Below are 20,053 nucleotides of genomic sequence, written 5' to 3'. Positions count from 1 at the left end.
TAAATCCACGTGGGCGAAGCTGCGGGCAACAGCTAGTAGTATAATGAGCTAAGGTGATTCCTGGTTCCATGGACATTCAGTCAGATTGGAGGCTCAAATCATTTGTTACACTGTCTCTCACAGTTATATTGTACTATCAATTCCTGCCGACCTACATCAGTCCGTGATTGATGGCCGCTGGGGAGCTTGCGCGCCTACTGCTCACGACGCGCCCGTTGAGCGATGATTAATGATAGTGAATATAATCCATACTATCCACCCATACTAATATTATAATTAATGCAAAAGTGTATATGTCTGTCTGTGTGTCTGCTCCGTTTTCACGGTTCAACCGCTGAACCGATTTTAATGCAATTTGGCACAGTAGTAGCTTACGCCCCGGGGATTGAATTCGGCAACTTTTTGTCCCGGAAAAGCAAAGAGATTTTAAAAAACCTAAATCCACGTGGGCGAAGCTGCGGGCAACAGCTAGTAGTATAATGAGCTAGGTGAGTCTAGTTTCATGGGCATGATAGCCAGATTGGAGGCTCAAAACATTTGTTACAGTGTCTCTCACAGTTATATTGTACTGTCAATTCCTGCCGACCTACATCAGTCCATGACTGATGGCCGCTGGGGAGCTTGCGCGCCTACTGCTCACGACGCGCCCGTTGAGCGATGATTAATGATGGCGAATATAGTTATAAATACATGGATACATTGTACAATCTATCTCAGTGTATGCTTTACCTATGGTCTTCCGAGCACCTTGAACGACGCCTCCAATGAGCAAGTTACTCGCGACTCTCTCTCTTTTTAACTGATTTCCAAAAAGGAGCTTCTCAAATCGGCACGTATTTTTTACGGTTCCGTAAAAAGGAACCCTTATAGGATCACTTTCTTGTCTGTCTGTCCGTCTGTCGTGTCTGTTAAGAAAACATATAGGGTTATATACTTATATATTATAATTCCCGTTGACTTAGAATCATGAAACTTGAAAGGAAGGTAGGTCTTTTAGCACAAATAAAGAAAAAAATCCGAAAACCGTGAATGTGTGGTTACATCACAAAAAATAATTAAAATCTGTTTCAATTTTCAAAGTAAGAAAACTATACCAAGTGGGGTATCAATTCATGTGAAAGGGCTTTACCTGTACATTCTAAAATATATTTTATTTTTAGTTTTATTCTAAAACAGACTTTATTTCATACATAATAGTTTTAGATTTTTCGTCAATATCAAAATATCGGAAAAAATATCCAAGTACGGATCCCTCGGTTCGCGAATCTGACTTGCTCTTGGCCGGTTTTTTATAACGGACGGATGGAAGGACAGACAGACAACAAAGTGATCCTATAAGGATTCCGTTCTTCCTTTTGAGGTATGGATCCCTAAAAAACCGTCCGAATAGAAGGTAACATAAAACTGAATGGTGCTATGCAAACTAAAGGCGTACAAAGTTATTCTTTTATTACCTATTTCCCGTGTAAATGTTTGTGTAATTATGCGCCGTGTAACGCGCCATTAACACGCGACTAGTACGACCAGGTACTAATTACTTAGTAATGTATGAAATAAAAGGGCCCAGTCCATTGCGTAGTTAGGGCCCCGTACCACAGAGTAAGGAGTATGCTATGAGCTGTTGGTTCGACAAAGCCATCCAGACAGAGCAATATTTTTAACCCCCGACCCAAAAAGAGGGGTGTTATAAGTTTGACGTGTGTGTATCTGTGTATCTGTCTGTGGCATCGTAGCTCTTAAACGAATGAACCGATTTTAATTTCGTTCTTTTTGTTTGAAAGGTGGCTTGATCGAGACTGTTCTTAGCTATAATCGAAGAAAATCGGTTCAGCCGTTTGAAAGTTATCAGTTCTTTTCTAGTTACTGTAACCTTCACTTGTCGGGGGTGTTATAAACTTTTAATTTACACTTGTATATATTTAGAACATTAATATTTTTTTCTCATATTAGTGGAGATACTTTTTTGGTATATGTATAGTAGGTAGGTATTCTGGATATTCTCATATTATTAAAGTACATTCATCTGAAAACATCCAGAGTAAATACGGAAACAACGCTAACATCCACATCCACATCCACATATACACGTTACACAATCTATAAATAAGAACATAAAATGTACAAGTGTAAATTAAAAATTTATAACACCCCCGACAAGTGAAGGTTACAGTAACTAAAAAAGAGCTGATAACTTTCAAACGGCTGAACCGATTTTCTTGGATTATAGCTAAGAACACTCTCGATCAAACCAACTTTCAAACAAAAAAAAAAAACGAAATTAAAATCGGTTCATTAGTTTAGGCGCTACGGTGCCACAGACAGATACACAGATACACAGAGACACAGACACACAGATACACACGTCAAACTTATAACACCCCTATTTTTGGGTCGGGGGTTAATAAATTATGTATCAATTGTATGAATTGTGATTTCCCGCCCACGAACGTTACTAGGTATATTATATTAATGCCTATTTGAGATTCAAAGGATTCGTCCGGATTTTTCACGTCTGATGGTTTGTTTATACAAGTTATACCTAGACTGCAATCTCACCTGGTGGTAAGTGATGATGCAGTCTAAGATGGAAGCGGGCTAACCTGGAAGGGGTATGGCAGTTTTTATTAAACCCACACCCCATTGGTTTCATATGAATATGAAGAGATTAAAGGCTAACTAAAAATACTTCTACTAAGAACCGAGCGAGATGAATCATTACATCGAACAAATGAATACAACATGTGGGATAAATCAGTGGATGTAGGAACACTTGGCTTACGGCCGATATTTTCCGAATTTCAGCCCGATCCATCCAGTAGTTTGAACTGTGTGTTGATAGATCAGTTAGTCAGTCAGTCAGTCATCTTTCCCTTTTATTAACCCCCGACCCTAAAAGAGGGGTGTTATAAGTTTGACGTGTGTATCTGTGTATCTGTCTGTGGCATCGTAGCTCCTAAACTAATGAACCGATTTTAATTTAGTTTTTTTGTCTAAAAGGTCGCTTGATCGAGTGTTCTTAGCTATAATCCAAGAAAATCGGTTCAGCCGTTTGAAAGTTATCAGCTATTTTCTAGTTACTGTAAACTTCACTTGTCGGGGGTGTTATAAATTTTTAATTTACACTTGTTTGATATAATATTACGTAGGAGTGTGCAAAACTTCAAGGCGCCATGATTCGATTGTAAACGTCGGAGCAATGTCAATATTGCTCTTATTACTAGAACTAGAAAATACTTACTGCCCGTGACGTGGGCGGGAACTTTACAATGGCATGACTCAGACGTTCATAATAACTCCATTCATAAAGATTGCTCACTAAGAGACCCATTTGAAATCTAATTTTTCTCTTAACTTCTCTCACGCAAATACATTAGGTACCTACGCACATAAATTATTTGCGTAACTTATGATTGTGTTAGCACTAGTAGGGTGCACAGCGTTCAAACTCTAAACAGTTAAACACAGGTTAAACAGCACTAAAACCCGACTACTACCGGCGAACTGCAGATAGATATATGTAGTAACATTGTACTATACTATATATTTACGAACTCAGATTTTATTCTCTTTCATTTGATATCCCACTCGATACAACAGCAAAAAAAAAATTTGGAGATCCCCCTTTTTAGATGTAACACCCGTGAGGTCGATTTTTTCGTATAAAATGTAGCTTATGTCACCCGGGCTATAATAACGAATCGATTGAACCCTCATTCATCAAAATCGACTCAGTAGTTTAGGCGCTACGGTGGAACACACATAAATACAAACTCACACACATACATAGACTGCTAAAATCATAACCCTTCCTTTTGGTTTTGCCGTAGTCGGGTAAAAAATGCACTAGATTTAGTACCTAAGATTGACAACATTGTAGATTTCCTTAGGACGTTTCTTTACGTTACGTTTTATTTAGGTAAATTAAGGTCCCAATCTGCAAGCTATCATCAGGGGGTCAAGATGTCGAAGAGATTGTCAACAAGGCGATGTCGCGTCGAAGGGCGCGATAGCGCTGTTGTCACGAACCATCAAGAGTGCTACTCGAATTAAAGTCAATATAGCCCCGCGGCACGTGTGGGGTCGTTCACTACATAATCATAATATGAATCATAATCATAAATTATGATTATGATTCTTATTATGATTAGATAGTGAAAATATGATTATGATTCATAATCATAATTTGTCTTCCTATAATATTTCAGGGTTTATTAAGACATAATCACATTCGGGTTTTAGTTTTCAACTTTTTTGAGGATATGGTTACTAGTTTTCTTTGAGTTACTTTGAGTGTAAATATTAAGTCATAAGGCTCCCTTGCCTTCTCTAAAGAGAATCTGTATCTTGATATCCAATGTACTACATTGTGTAGAGTAGAAAAAGTCGTGAGAAAAAGTTTCGCTGAGCCACGGATGACCGCTTTTTAGTGAGTCCTATGACAAAGAGTCCGCGAGTATATATGGACCTCAAAAAAATCTATGGAGAAGAAGTACCACGGAGCACAAGTTTAGCTTATAGACGGTGACGAGGCTTCTAGCAACCAATCACTTGTTATGGTACGAGTAAGGACTTGTACAATTTATATTTTGAAAGATGCCCGTCTATTTGCAAGGAGTGCATTTTTAATCCTCGACCCAAAAAGAGGGGTGTTATAAGTTTGGCGTGCGTATGTGTGTGTATCTGTCTGTGGCATCGTAGCTCCTAAACTAATGAACCGATTTTAATTTAGTTTTTTGTTTTTTGAGAGTGTTCTTAGCTATAATCCAAGAAAACCGGTTCAGCCGTTTGAAAGTTATCAGCTCTTTTCTAGTTACTGTAACCTTCACTTGTCGGGGGTGTTATAAATTTTTAATTTACTCTTGTTGTGAACAATCTTGAAGTTGAATCGTACCCTAACATTAAACACGACAACGTATAAATAACGTTAATGGCCCGCGCTGTCATTAACACTAATGTTACGACGCTGCCAATAACTGTTATTGTTGCGAGATGCCATTGTGCATCATTATTTGCATACATTAATTCATTCTTAATGTGCATGACACGGGTCTGCCCGCGAAATTCAAATTTAATTTGGTTTTTCGCAATTTGTTAACTAATACGACAAAGTAGGCTTATGGCATTCTTATAGCGCCAATGGTATCATTTCCACAGGTTTATATAAAATCTTTACTTGCAAGTGGTTAGTTTTGTCGTAATTAGTTTACGAATTACTAAAAACCAAATTAAATTTGAATTGCGCGGCACAGCTTTGTAGCGATTTTCCAATGCGCACCGATACATTTCAAGAATTAAAACTCGACTAGGTACAGTCGGCCTCAGAATTCGAGTAGCAATTCCGCGAAACTATTGCACCAAAAACCTGTCGCGCTTATGACCATTTTCTATACACACGCCACACACGTAATGCATGTGTATGACTGTGCTACGCGAATATGAGCAATAAGGTGCTAAACGACATACGGCTTTTGACTGTACCTCCTCTTCTTAAAAATATCACCACTGGTGAACAGGTCATACCTATTTACTATACTCGTATATATTTACGAATTCATTTGATATCAAACTCGAATCACTTATTTCAAGTTTTACAAGACTTCAAATATTTCATTTTGTCATATCCGCCATATTGGATTTGTCATGACGTCACATACTCTATGACATTCTGAAGGATTGTTAGTTTAAATTCATTTTTTGCCGCAGCAAGCGCCCACTCAAAATATGAGAGAAACAGTGATCCTCTCAAGCGAAGGTCGCTGCATGTATAAGGCGCGGACAATGGGCTAACATATTAATATTTAATATCACTTTAACTGAATCTCAACTACTATGCCCGGTGTAATATATTTTTAGGGTTCCGTACCTCAAAAGGAAAAAACGGAACCCTTATAGGATCACTTTGTTCTCTGTCTGTCTGTCCGACCGTCCGACTTCGCCCGCGTGGATTTAGATTTTTCAAAATTTCGTGGGAACTCTTTAATTTTCCGGGATAAAAAGTAGCCTATGTGCTAATCTAGGATATTATCTATCTCCATTCTTCAGCCAAATCCGTCCAGTAGTTTTTGCGTGAAGGAGTAACAAACATACACACACACACACACATACACACAAACTTTCGCCTTTATAATATTAGCGTGAAGTGTGATAGTGTGATTAGTAAGGACTAGAAGTAAAGTAAATAAATATATATCCCACCTGTATAACTCCACTCTTCGCTGCCAGAGAATCAAACTTGCTCTCTCCGGAAATTCCATACGCGTTTCCACACTTCACTACACTTTATCAAACGAGGGGGATATTTCTTTATATACTATCTTTTATTTATTTACTAACACATACAGTAGGTAGGTAGGTAGGTTATGTATTTTGGACCTTCAACAGTCTATTATAAAACTGGACTAGGCAATCATTATTATTTTATTGATGACTTTTGAAAATGGGAGGTTTGTTATAATTTTTACAGGTGCGTGGATGAAATTATAAGTAGGTACTCGACGATTTGGTCCCCTGGAACAAGAAAAAAACACATTTAAATTCTTGATCATGATCGCTGGTCCACTACTGAGTACGGAGTCTCTTCAAAATGAGAAGGATTTAGGCCATTGTCTGCCATGCTAGCCCAGTGCGGTTAGGCAGACTTTACATACCTTTGAAAACATTATGGAGAACTTTATGGCAGTTTTTCACACGATGTTACCCTTTACGGTTAAAGCAAAGTTTACGATGGTTAGGAAAGTTGTAACTTAAGGTCGAAGCTTCAAATGTTACCTACGTTTAGGCCTCATTCGCACGAGAGCTATTATAACGTCAGTTAAAAAAGCGTTCAAATAGAACAAATGGATTCCCAAGTATCGGTTCACACGTCAACGCTTTTTTAACGTGCACTTTGTATTGTCAGCGCAACGCCGGTTTTAACGCAACGCTTTTTTAACGCTCGTGCGAATTAGGGCTTAACGTTAGGTAGGCTAATGTAGACGGAGGGACGTGTGGCCTAGTTTTGATAACGCATATCAATCGATTTTGATAGTTAAGCTACACTGACCCAAGTCGGTAACTGGATGGGTGACCGACTTCAGAGGACCGAATGTGGCCTTTTCGTTTCCTCCGTGCCTCGGAGAGCACGTTAAGCCGTTGGTCCCGGTTATTATCACTAACATGTGTTAATAATTACTGTAAATTAACCTAAGAGTCGAAAATTCGTTCTCTAGTCGAGTTGTATTCGGAAGGATCTGGGAGCCCACCGCATTATTATCTCAAGAGAACTCCTGCCATTATAGGATTAATGGAAAGGGTCATACGAGTCACGACCCTCAGTAATGAGAAATACGACTATAGAGAGAGGTTGATGTACAGAGATCGTCCAGTAACAGTTTTATTATAAGTATAGATACATAGTACATAGTAGGTATGTGATGCTCTGATGTCATAACTTAGTCTTCTATTCATAGTACTTTTTTAGTTAAATCGATAATTTAAAATGGTTAGCAAACCTAAAACTACAATTTTACGAATGAAAGAAGACGCTCTATTTAATAATTCATCATCATCATCATCAGCCTGTGGACGTCCACTTTTGGGCATAGACCTTCCCTAAAGAACGCTTCATATCCGCTTTATATAGTCGTTCCAGCGTGCATGGAGCAACTATTAGCAAGCTTAAGTGGCAGTGGGCAGGCCATGCCTGTCGTAGAGGCGATGGCCGTTGGAGCCGGAAAGTCCTTGAGTGGAGATCGCGTATAAGCAAGCGTAGTGTGGGACGCCCTCCAGGACGGTGGACCGGATTTAATAATTACTAAGAAAGAATTTATATTTGACGTCGACACTATCCCAATTGCATTAAAAATTTCCTTCTATTCTAGTGTACGGCTTTTGTACGTTGTAAGGGACAATAATAGATGTTACAATTGCATTCCGTATAGCCGGTGCACATCTATGACCTACCTATATGAGGAAGGCTAAAAATACATCGCTCAGCTGCGCTCGGGCTGAAACCCCGACTTGCAATACAATAACAGCTCTCTTTGCATCATAATATTCCTTCATTTTTAGGATTCCGTACCTCTAAAGTAAAAAGGAACCCTTATAGGAACGATCGTCTGTCTGTCCGTCTGTCGTGTCTGTCAAGAAAACCTAAAGGGTACTTCATGTTGACCTAGAATCATGAAATTTGGCAGATAGGTAGGTCTTATAGCACAAGTAATGGAAAAATCCAAAAACTGTGAATTTGGGGTTACATCACAAAAAAAAATTAAAATGTGTTAAAATCACACTAATATTATAAAGGCGAAAGTTTGTATGTGTGTGTGTGAGTGTGTATGTTTGTTACTCCTTCACGCAAAAACTACTGGACGGATTTGGCCAAAATTTGGAACGGAGATAGAAAATATCCAGGATTAGCACATAGGCTACTATTTATCCCGGAAAATCGAAGAGTTCTCGCGGGATTTCGAAAAACCTAAATCCACGCGGGCGAAGTCGCGGGCATCGGCTAGTAAACAAATAATAATTAGTATTTTCATTTTCAAAGTAAGATAACTAACTATACCAAATGGGGTATCATGTGAAAGGGCTTTACCTGTTCATTCTAAAAGAGGTTTTTTATTTTATTTTTATGCATAAATAGTTTTTGATTTATCGTGCAAAATGACGAAAAAATTACCCGAGTACGGAACCCTCTGTGCGCGAGTCTGACTCACACTTGGCCGGTTTTAAAAACAAGCAATAAAGCTACATTATTCCTAAGTTACATATTCAGGAATAATGTAGCTTTCTACTGGTGAAAGAATTTTCAAAATCGGTTCAGTAGTTCCAGAGATTACTCCCTACAAACAAACTTACAAACTTTACCTTTGTAATATTAAGTATAGATTATTATCAGATGTTAGTGATAATAACTAGGACTCTCTATCTACGAATTATTTAGCTATCCACGTTCGTCTTTATTGAATCATTATCAAAGACGACGACCTCCTAATGTTTAAGTTAAGGGCAAAGATTCACGGGTTAGGGTTTATCCACATTTAATGTACCGTTCATGGAATAAGCCTAATAAATAGCTATATACTTAATTAGTTACTTCAGACTCTATTTATCTACGAATTATTTAGTTATCCACGTATGTATATGTAATAGCGTAGATTCTGATGTCTTTCTCTAAACTAAATTTAAAGTAAGTATCGTAAGTATCAGAATCTTTTTCTTTTTATTATTACTAATAAATTAAAAACTCTAAATTTTGGTGCTTCTCTAGAAATTTAAGCACTACGCTCAAGATTGGCACCTAAAGTCTGACAGTTTTAAATTAAATTATTAAGTTTTCTGTCCTTTTCTTATAACATTAGTAAGAAAAAGATGCGAATACTCACTGTACCACTGACACATTATTATCAAGGTGATGGCCCGTTTATGTTCTAGTAAAGGGTAAAGATCCATTGATAAGGGTCTAGCCACATTTAATGTACCATTTATGGAACACGCTTATAGGTCAGTATATAGTTCCTCTACAATGACTATTAACAAGTCGACGGACGGCCTGTTTATGTCTTAGTAAAGGGTAAAGATCCATTGATAAGGGTCTAGCCACATTCAAATTTATCACTTGGAAGATTATTATTTAGCGGCCGCCCCTGCTTCGCACGGGGGCTATAATAAAATATAGGCTATGTCATTACGGAAGAATGTAGCTTTCTATAGGTGAAATAGTTTTCAAAATAGCTTCAGTAGTTCCAGAGTTTACTTTCTACAAACAAACATACAAACCTTACCTCTTTATAATAATAGTATATCTTGTATATATAGAAGGAAAAGCTTACTGACTGACTGACTGACTGATCTATCAATGCACCGCTCAAACTACTGGATAGATGGGGCTGAAAGGCATGCATATAGCTATTATGACGTAGACGTCCGCTAAGAAAGTATATTTGAAAATTCAACTCCTCAGGGGTTGAAAATTGAAATGGTGTAGACCATGCGGACGAAGTCGCGGGCATAAGTTAGTTATAATATGATGGCATTGCTAGAGACTAAAGAATACGAAAATTGCTCTCACCTAAATGTGGAACGACCATTGAGGAACTTTGACATTCAAGGAAAGACGTAAGAAGGATACCTAAGTAAAAATGAGGGTAAAATTCTATAGCTTCCAAGACATTAATTATATTATTATTAGTTACTCGTCCAGTCTTCGCACGGGTGGGCTTGCCTATTCTATCGGCTAAGGAGTGAAATATCGATAAAAACCAGTCAAGTGCGAAGCATACGAAAGGTTACGTACCATCTCATCTGATCCGAGTCCGTGAAAATCACACTATCACACTTCACACTATCACATCACACTAATAATCACACTTCACACTAATATTATAAAGGTGAAAGTTTGTGTGTATGTGTGTGTGTGTGTGTATATGTTTCAAAAACTACTGGACGGATTGGGCTGAAATTTTGAATGGAGATAGGCGCGGGATTTTAAAAACCTACATCCACGCGAACGAAGTCGCGAGCATTAGCCAGTACGGATATAAAAAACTCGGACCGAACTCGGATATTGTTCACTTACACATTTTTTACCCGATCTCTGCTCCAAATCCAAGCTATTCAATGAACATTTTTGTCATAATATTATGTCCGATTTGCATCCGAGGCACATCCGAGATATTCTCACGGATGACGGAGAGAACTCGGATGACGGAAGTCGGAGCTAGTGCGTAAGCTACCATACAAATAGTTCTATGACTATTTCGGAACGTGTTTTCACGGACTCGCATAAGATGCAGTGCGTAACCGCCCTTAGCCGCATAAAACCCAGTGCTACAAAAAATTATAGATCATATTGTTTGAAATTATAATAAGGGTTTGTCGAACCCGTCGCGACGTCTGGTACTTTGCTTAAAAAACTCATTTTGGATACGATCACCATTTTAATTTATATATTACTTAGCATAACGGTTTTTGCATCATGAATCTTAATCTTTAAACTTTAGGTAATTTTATCTTTAAATTAGGAATAGTGTAATCTTATTTTATTATCTTAGTTAATAGCCCGTCCCCGCTTTGCTCGGAGTGGAAATTCTGGAAATCCATTGTAAAGGTGCCCACGCACTCGAACTGAACTGCAGCTGAACTGCGCGTCGCGGCAGCGCCCCGCACGATATAGAATATCGTGCGGGGCGCTGCCGCGACGCGCGGTTCAGCTGCAGTTCAGTTCGAGTGCGTGGGCACCTTAAGAATTTAAGATGCGTACCTATTGACGAGGAGCATATTATCCATTGATGCATTAATTGAGCATCAGCATTAACATGATTTTTGCATGGATAGAGTTCAAAACCTTAATTAGAGTTACATAGGCTTCTTTTAACCCGGAAAATTAAAGAGTTCCCACGGGGCTTTCAAAATTGAAGTCGCGGGCACATAGGTGAGTTACATATAAATGCTCTTGGTGAGTGCGCCACCTTTTTAGGGAAAACCTACATCTAAAATCTCAAGTTTTTTAGATACGTCAGTCACCCAGTTTATCTATTTATTGTATACTAGCTGATGTCCGCGACTTTGTTCGCGTGGATATAGGTTTTTTAAAAATCCCGTAAAAATTCTTTGATTTTCCGGAACAAAAAGTAGCTTATGTGTTAATCCAGGGTATAATCTATCTTCATTATAAATTTCAGCCAAATCCCTCCAGCAGTTTTTGCGTGAAAGAGTAACAAACACACATATACACACTAACTTTCGTCTTTATAATATTAGTGTGAAGTAACTATAAAGAACAAAGATTTAGTCTAGCTATTCAAAGGGGGAACGCTGCCAGTATCTTCGGAACCTTGCCTAAAGGGACTTCTTTTTATCATATATTTTATTTATTATATTATATTTTTTAAGGTTTTTAATTTTAGGTTTGCTGTAGTAATAAACTACGTTCCTAAAAAAAAGTACCTATAAATATCCTAGACATCTCGACTGAACTTTTCAGCCAAGTTTACTTGGGTCTGGCCTGTGAGACTCGTTTGAATTTCAATGAAGTCTACAGCTTACCATCGTTTTAGCCTACGTCTAATTTATTTCACTGGTCTCAGCTAATTAAATTTCAGCTCAAAGAGCCTCTTGACACGCCCAGAAAAGTGTAATTTCAGATAACATTGATAAATTGTTTTTTGTTGTACTAATTGTTGTACTACCCTACCTCATTTCCAAGACGTTTCTTGTCCCAAAGGAAATTGAAAAATATTCCCACTTTAACGACCCACAGTAATTGACAGAGCCAGCGCTTGCCAGACCTTTGTCCAGCCTTAGTTATTATACAATACCTTGCCAGACACCCATAAAATATAAAAGTTTAAGGTCTGGCAAGGGGTGTCCACGATATTAAATGTCTGGCATAGTCGGTGATCGTTCCTCCCTGTATTAGGTACAATACGCAACGAAACTTTCAGCTTTTATAAAATAACAAAGTTCTGGCACACGCTGGCTCTTGGTCCATAAGCTTTTTTTAGTGTTAAAAACTTTAACTTTGTATAATACTTATTTCTCCTTGGGAACCTACGCTTCCTTGTTTGCTGAATAGGCAACTTTCTATGTTGAACTGTGGTTGTCAACAGTCCATGTTAACTGCATCAATGTTTACTGGTATAATAATTATTCATAGCAAGTAAAGTATGTAATTAGAACCACAAATTGGTATGTAAACGCAGTAACAAAACCATCTCTCCAGGGTAATTGCGTTTCGCACGCTGTTCTTAATGTCGACGGAAACTCAATCCTACGTATAATCAGTGCCTGGATATCGTATGCCTTCTTACACAATGTAGAGGACTATGGCTGAGATTTATAGAGCGCACTTCGACTTTGCCAAGACTTTTAATTAAAATCTTACGCCAAAGTATAAAGTCTAATTTTTTTCAGTGTAATCTCTATTTATTCACTTATTTACTTTCTTTTTAAATTCCATCGATTTATTCTAAATATCTTAAATCTAAATTATTAAAACAAAGAACCTAAAACTAAAAACCTTAATTTTTTTTTAATACTTTCTTCGGAATATTTTTATATCGTAGATAACGAGTACATACCACGATTAATTTCAGTGTTTATAACTGCCAATATTAGGGATATGCCAATATAATATGGAAGGGAAAACTAATGCCGGAAGGAAGTTCCATATCCTAGCGGTTCGGATTAGAAACGAGGAAGCAAATCGTTTCGTACGTGTCCGAGGAATTTCAACTACAACATTTATGTAAAGAGCCCTACAGTTTTCACAGTAAATAGATATAGGAGCTCTCATCCTGAGAGTGCCGAGTCCGAGCGATGACGTCACCGCTGACGCGTGTTTGCATAAAAACTGCAATAAAGTGCACTCCGATGAAACCGGGTCACGGAAACACACGGGGGCTCATTTTGCGCGGAAACGATCGGTTTTCCTATTAGAAATACTTTTTAGTGAAACTCAGTTTAATACATTACATTAGAATCCTGACCCTTAAGCTAGGAAAGCTCGAATCTTAGCGGTCAGTGCCTTCCCAAACTTTGATTATTTGTCTGATTTATCATCTAGAGCATTTTAACAAATAAAAGACATAATATAACTAAAGAATAACTTCTGAGTTTCTTCTCAAAACAATCTGCATTCCAAAGCGGTGGTAAATTGCGGAGATATAGGGGGTTTAAGTATGAGTTTGTTTTTTATTCTGCCATACCTAGTCACTTTCAAGTTAAATCACTATCATCATAAACTGTATCGTCACTTATACTAGTTGTTATCGCAGTCAAAGAGAATTATACCGTGTAAGGTAAAGATATAGTTCGTATGTTTCCAATCAAATGGTTGAACAACTCATCGATGCGGTCATATCTATACCTATTCCTATAGTTGGTTTCCTGTTACAAAGTACTAATTGGTATAGGGCCTGCGTTTATCTAAATAACTTTAAACGTCATCATCACCATCATCAACACATCGCCGGCCCACTACTGTGCACGGGACTACTTTCAGAACGAGAACCACCCCGCTAGCCAAAACACATTTGCAGATTTCACATGCCTTTGACGCCGAAGAACTCTTAGGCGTACATGTTTCCTCACGATCTTTTCCTTCATCGTTAAAGCAATTGATATTTAATTGCTCAAAACGCACATAGCTCCGAAAAGTTCGAGGTGCGTGCCTGGAATCAAACCCATGACCGCCTGAGTAGGACGAGGACTTCTAATTCGCTAGGCTAGGAGTAATGTATTTTTTATTTTATTTTTTCTTAAAAATAAGGAAAGAGGGCGCCGTTAAAGTTTTCAGTTTTAAACCATTTTTGTGACGGGGGCTATCACAAAACTAAACTAGTTAGGAATATGAAATTTTGGTATATTATGTATCATATACTGTTGTGTATTTAAACAAAAAATACTGAAAGACACAATTTATATAATATTTTATAACCAATACAAACGAATATTTTTTGAGTTTTTCTTTCACGGTCTATTGCGATGTTCTAGCACGGAAAAGAAATGTTTCAAACACCCAAAATATGATATTCATAGTTAATAATTATTATCTACGGATCCCTAAAAGAGCGAAACCCGACTTGCACTTGACTGGTTTTTTTGTAACGAAGCCATTCCAATCCCAAAGGTCCTACCAAATACCTACTTTAAACATTTTTTCAATGAAAGGCCAAAATTGTGCAAATCGCAAACGAGCTTACGAACAGTTGCAGGGCGTCGCGCGATGTTGTAAACTTTCGTGTCAAATAATTGAATTTCAAATTTTTCCGCCGCGAGCCGTGAGCTCAGCTGTCGAAATGTGAAAACTTATGAGAAAAGTATTTTCACTAACGCGATCTCACGTTGTGATAAGTGGTGATGCAATTTATAACTCAAAATTTAAAAACCCCCGACACAAAAACCTCTATAAGAAAACTAGAAAAGAGCTGATAACTTTCAAACGGCTGAACTGATTTTCTTCGATTATAGTACGTTTACAGATTTACAATCTTCGATTATAGTAAAGTACGTTATAATATAGATCAGTTTTTAACCCCCGACCCAAAAAGAGCGGTGTTATAAGTTTGACGTCAGTATCTGTGTATCTGTCTATGGCATCGTAGCTCCTAAACCAATGAACCGATTTTAATTTAGTTTTTTTGTTTGAAAGGTGGCTTGATCGAGAGTGTTCTTAGCTATAATGCAAGAAAATCGGTTCAACCGTTTGAAAGTTATCAACTATTACTTCTAGTTACTGTAACCTTCACTTGTCGGGGGTGTTATAAATTTTTAATTTACACTTGTATTGTAATAGTTTCAATTGAATAAGTAATTTTGCGAGAACACAATTCATTATAGTGAGTTGATAAGAATGCATTAACCTTAAACGAAAGCACTCTATTTTAATGATATTCATAAATTAGATATACGTATCGAAATTTATGATTAAAATAACAATAGTTCAAGGTTTAGAGTTTCAGAGAGTAGTGCCCTACTTAGGCCTGTATCTAATGTTGAAAATTGTTAGAATTTGTCTGCTTCTTCTCAAATTAAGTAATGCAACTCGACGTTTTTCTGTTGCTATTTCATTTTTTTAAGGTCCTATATCTAAAGCGTGCCTACGGGCCCTATTACTATTCCGCTGTCTGTCCGTCCGTCGGTCAATGGGTTGTATCTCCTGAACCCTAATAGGTAGTGTTTAGATTTGCACAGAATGTGTATTTCTATTGCCGCTATAACAATATTGGATGGTAAAAATTTCAAAATGGCCGCCATGAAAATTTAAAATAACGGCCAAGTGTGAGTCAGACTCGCGCACCGCGGGTTCCGTAGTAGAGTTGCATTTCTTTCAACATTTTGTAAGATAAATAAAAAAACTTTTATGCATAAAATTAAATTTTAAATTAGGATTTCAATAAGTTTTCGTTTTATGAAAACTTTCAACTTGTTGAGAGACATCTCCGATATGTGTTCTGGGAGCTAAAGCTAGAATTAAACTACGTTTGTATGAAGAGCGTTTACAAGCGTGCTAGAGAAACTTCCCTTTATCATAATAAAATCGGCAAAAGATCCGGGTTCGATCCAAGTTGAGACATAAGTGCCGTCACGCGATGATGCGACGATGTGATAAAATGTTTTGGCATCAGCATTACACGAACTTGCGTCAGAATCACTATTTATGCAATTGTAGTATCTAGAAGTCACTGATGACTTCATTGAATCATTGAACTGCTATAAAAGGAGATCCCAGAGGGACGCACATGTAACTTTTCGGTATTTTGGAATAGAAATATTTTCTACTAGATGTTGCCCGCGACTTTATCGGCGTGGATATAAGTTTCTAAAAATCCCATGAATAAAACACGTAGATTCGTTGTTCGGTTGCGATGTGATTGAAGGACAAACTAACCATAAACCAACAAACAAACATACTTTCGCATTTATAATATGGATAAGGATTTAATAAACTTTAACAAGTAGGTACTCTTAAATCGTCAAATGTATCTACTTTTGGTTCAAAATGCGTTTCCTATCAATCCGAAAAACTTAGCGGTTGCTCTTGTAAAAGATTCGATTTACAATAAGAATATAATCCATACTATAGTATTATAAATGCGAAAGTGTGTCTGTCTGTCTGTCTGTCTGTTTGCTAGCTTATCACGGCACAACAATTTAAACAATTTTGGTGAAAATTGGTACAGAGTTAGCCTACATCCCGGGAAGGATATAGGCTACTTTTTATCCCGGAAAATCAAAGAGTTCCAACGGGATTTATAAAGGCCCATCCGTTTGACCGATTTATATGGGATTATATGGAATGGTATACAAGAACGGTATAGCTTGCATCCCGGAAATTGACATAGGCAACTTTTTATACCGGAAAATGAAAGAGTTCGGATATGATTTTTAAAAACCTAAATCCACGCGGACATCATCTGTTAAACTCATAAATTGCCCAAACAAATCTATCATTCCATACAAAAAAAAGCCCTAACTCACAGATTGACTCATTAAGACTCGGCCTTTTCACAGAGGTTCCTTTACAATGTAGCCAAGAAATACCTACCAATTACAATCCGGGTATCTTTAAAACAAGAGTGAATAGGCATCTTCTAGGTAAACGCGTCCCATTTTAGACCACATCATCACTTTCCATCAGGTGTGATTGTGGTCAAGCGCTTACCTATAGTGAATAAAAAAAATAAGCCTGGATTTTTCGAAATTCCCACGGGAATGAAGCCGATGGCGGTCGCTCGTAGATATTAAATGATAAACTGACTACTGACATAGCTGACATATCTCTTTTAATTCATTGGGTCTAGAAACTTGCGATTTTGCATGTAGCATATACTCGTAGGTTTTCTTTATAGCGTAAAACTCCTACTAAAGAATCTTTAATTTATGTATACCTAACTTGAAAAATGATTGACTTTTATACAAACTTTCATCGCCTATTTAACGCTCAGGGATGTAATTTTAAAAATTCTTGGACGCCTACGTTATAAAAGGAATCTATTGTCAAAATTTCAAGTTTCTATTCTAATCTCAGTAGTTTAGGCTGTGCGTTGATAGACCAGTCAGTCAGGTCAACTATTTTTTATGTATAGATAATAATGAAGGAAGGAAAGGCACAGCTTTACTTCGCAAGGCAGACAAGCAAGACAGTGAGTATTGTTTCATCAATAAAACCTTTCAAAATAAATGATTATTTATCTATTAAAATAAGGTCTAAATTAATTAATTAATTACAGAACAACTTACACAGGGTTGTCGGAGGTTGATTAAAATCAATTAGGTCTAGATCACACGTTTCACACAATACACTTCTAATCAACTATCACTGTATCTTAGGTCCAATCCGGAAGGAACATATTGCGACAATCACTCGAATTTCGAACGCGACGAGCTCGCTACAACCGCCATGTTTTTTTTTAAATTTGAATTTGGAATGGAACACGCCTTGGATTAATTTTTTTTAATTATTTTTTAATCGGAGAGGCGTTGGACGCGAGCTGGGCGGTGGGAGCGCCGCGCGCATATTCGCATCTGCCCAAACTTCAGATGGTGTTTAGTGCGCATGACTGCAACTTCAGGCCATTTGCCTGACCTCATTTTGTGTAATACTAATGAATTATTTTCGAAATGGCAACGCACTGTACGCACGCTTTTGTTTATTTCTTGTTTCTTGTTCTGTTGCGAATCTCATGGACAGATCGTGTTTGCAATACCGCCGTGTTGCAGATAATGGGAGAGTCCACTGAGAAAGGAGAAAGCTCGAACTGGGCCATATAATGCGCAATTCAAAATATTATGACCACAGCTTAAGTATAGGGCAAGATAAAAGGCAAACGTAGACCTGGCCGTAGACGAACATCCTGGCCTAAGAACCTTCGCCAGTTCAATATGAATACAAGGTCACTGTGGTTCTCCAATAGGAGGTGGCGTTAGAAGAAGAAGTGTTCCGTACTCAAAATTGTATGACATAGGTATGGATTCGACGCATGATGGCTAATTATGGCTAACTATGAAACGTCGAGGCTTCGATTTCACTAGCAGGTTGTTACCTAAATGTTACCTAATTTGACGCTAAATAGCCTACTAAACGCCTATTTTTCTTTGATTCACGTCATCCATAGCCTAATACTTGATATATCGTAAGGAAACCAAGAGTTCCCTCACTCTAGTTCACTCTGCTATGGGGTTGATAAGACAGCTCAGAGTTACTCTCAGAGAGAGCTATGCTTGGAGTTTCTCTACGTGATCAAATCAGAAATGAGGAGAAGTCAAAGTCAAAGTCAAAATTATTTATTCAAAGTAGGTACAATTGTACTCCTTTTGATGATTGATCCGTAGCAGAACAAGAATAACCGACATAGCTCATTGGGTTGCGAAGCTGAAGTGGCAATAGACAGGGCATAATATAGTTCGAAAAACCAATAGACATTGGGGTCCCAAGGTGCTTAAAATGGCGACCTTGAATCAGCAGAAAGCATAAGGAAGTTAGAATGAAAATTATTATTATTATTCTTACTGACAAACTTTAATCGACCAAGATAATTCCGAGTCAACTTAGTAAAAACTTTATCAAAAGAACCCCTAAAAATAACTTTGCTCGTTACAATTGCCGATTTTGGGTGTAATAATAAGAATATTTTTTTATCACGGAACACTAATTTGCATAAAATTACTTGCATTTGTTATTTCACCTGACTTGAAAGACATTTAAGACCTAAATAACGAAGGAATGTTTGTAATCATTAAATTTACGAGGCACACGGCTAATCAGGGGGCACGGCAGTGCCCCCGCCAAGACGAGCCAAACGCGGCGGCCGGGGCGCTACGTACCTTTTTCTCGAAGTGTTTCGCCGTATTTTCGACCTGTCATAACTTCGGTCTGGATGACGCTAGAAAGCTAAAATTTTCAGTATAAGGTGTCCTCAGCAAATTTACCAAATATACCAAATATCAAATATCTAGCTTTTATGGTTACAGATTTATTGATACCTAAAATACGCCGATTTCGTCCCTCACTGATGATCATCAAAACCTCTACTCAAAACCTCTAAGGTACTTCCCGAAGTCCTAGAAGACTGAAATTTGGTATGTAGACTAGAAATTGCATACAAACAACAGGAAAATTAAGACTTTGGAAATGCCCCCCCTCTACCCCTCTTATGAGAAAAGCAAATCTGTAAATTCTGTCGCTAGAATGCTGATATTTTCAGGATAAGATGTCCTTGGCAGATTTATTAAACGCACTGAGTATCAATTATCTAGCTTTTATAGTTTCAGATTTATTGATATTCAAACTTCTAGTCTGTAATTCTAGGGCCCTTCCCGAAGTCCTAGTAGACTGAAATTTGGTATGTAGACTAGAAATTGCATACAAACTACAGAAAAATTAAGACTTTGGAAATTCCCCCCCTCTACGCCTCTTATGAGAAAAGCAAATCTGTAAATTCTGTCGCTAGAATGCTGATATTTTCAGGATAAGATGTCCTTGGCAGATTTATTAAACGCACTGAGTATCAATTGTCTAGCTTTTATAGTTTCAGATTTATTGACAGTCAAACTTCTAGTCTGTAATTCT

The 20,053-nt window shown here is 37.6% G+C and overlaps 1 protein-coding gene across 13 annotated transcripts in view; it reads right to left on the bottom strand.

Annotated features, from left to right (window-relative positions):
* The window catches only part of LOC123877191 (muscle calcium channel subunit alpha-1-like), a 70,492-nt gene extending 52,474 nt beyond the window's left edge, over window positions 1-18,018 (bottom strand). For all 13 annotated transcript variants that reach the window (XR_006798520.1, XM_045923712.1, XM_045923704.1 and 10 more), the window contains exons 1-2: window positions 17,725-18,018; window positions 6,196-6,507 (exon numbers count right to left, since the gene is read on the bottom strand). The gene's annotated coding sequence lies outside the window, so the exon portion shown is untranslated. The remainder of the gene's footprint in view (window positions 1-6,195; window positions 6,508-17,724) is intronic.
* Between the last annotated feature and the right edge of the window lie 2,035 nt (window positions 18,019-20,053).

The sequence above is a fragment of the Maniola jurtina genome, chromosome 23 (genome assembly GCF_905333055.1).
Source record: "Maniola jurtina chromosome 23, ilManJurt1.1, whole genome shotgun sequence".
NCBI lineage: Eukaryota > Metazoa > Arthropoda > Insecta > Lepidoptera > Nymphalidae > Maniola > Maniola jurtina.
The sequence above is the reverse complement of the archived record's forward strand: the minus strand, read 5'-3'. Positions and strand labels throughout refer to the sequence as shown.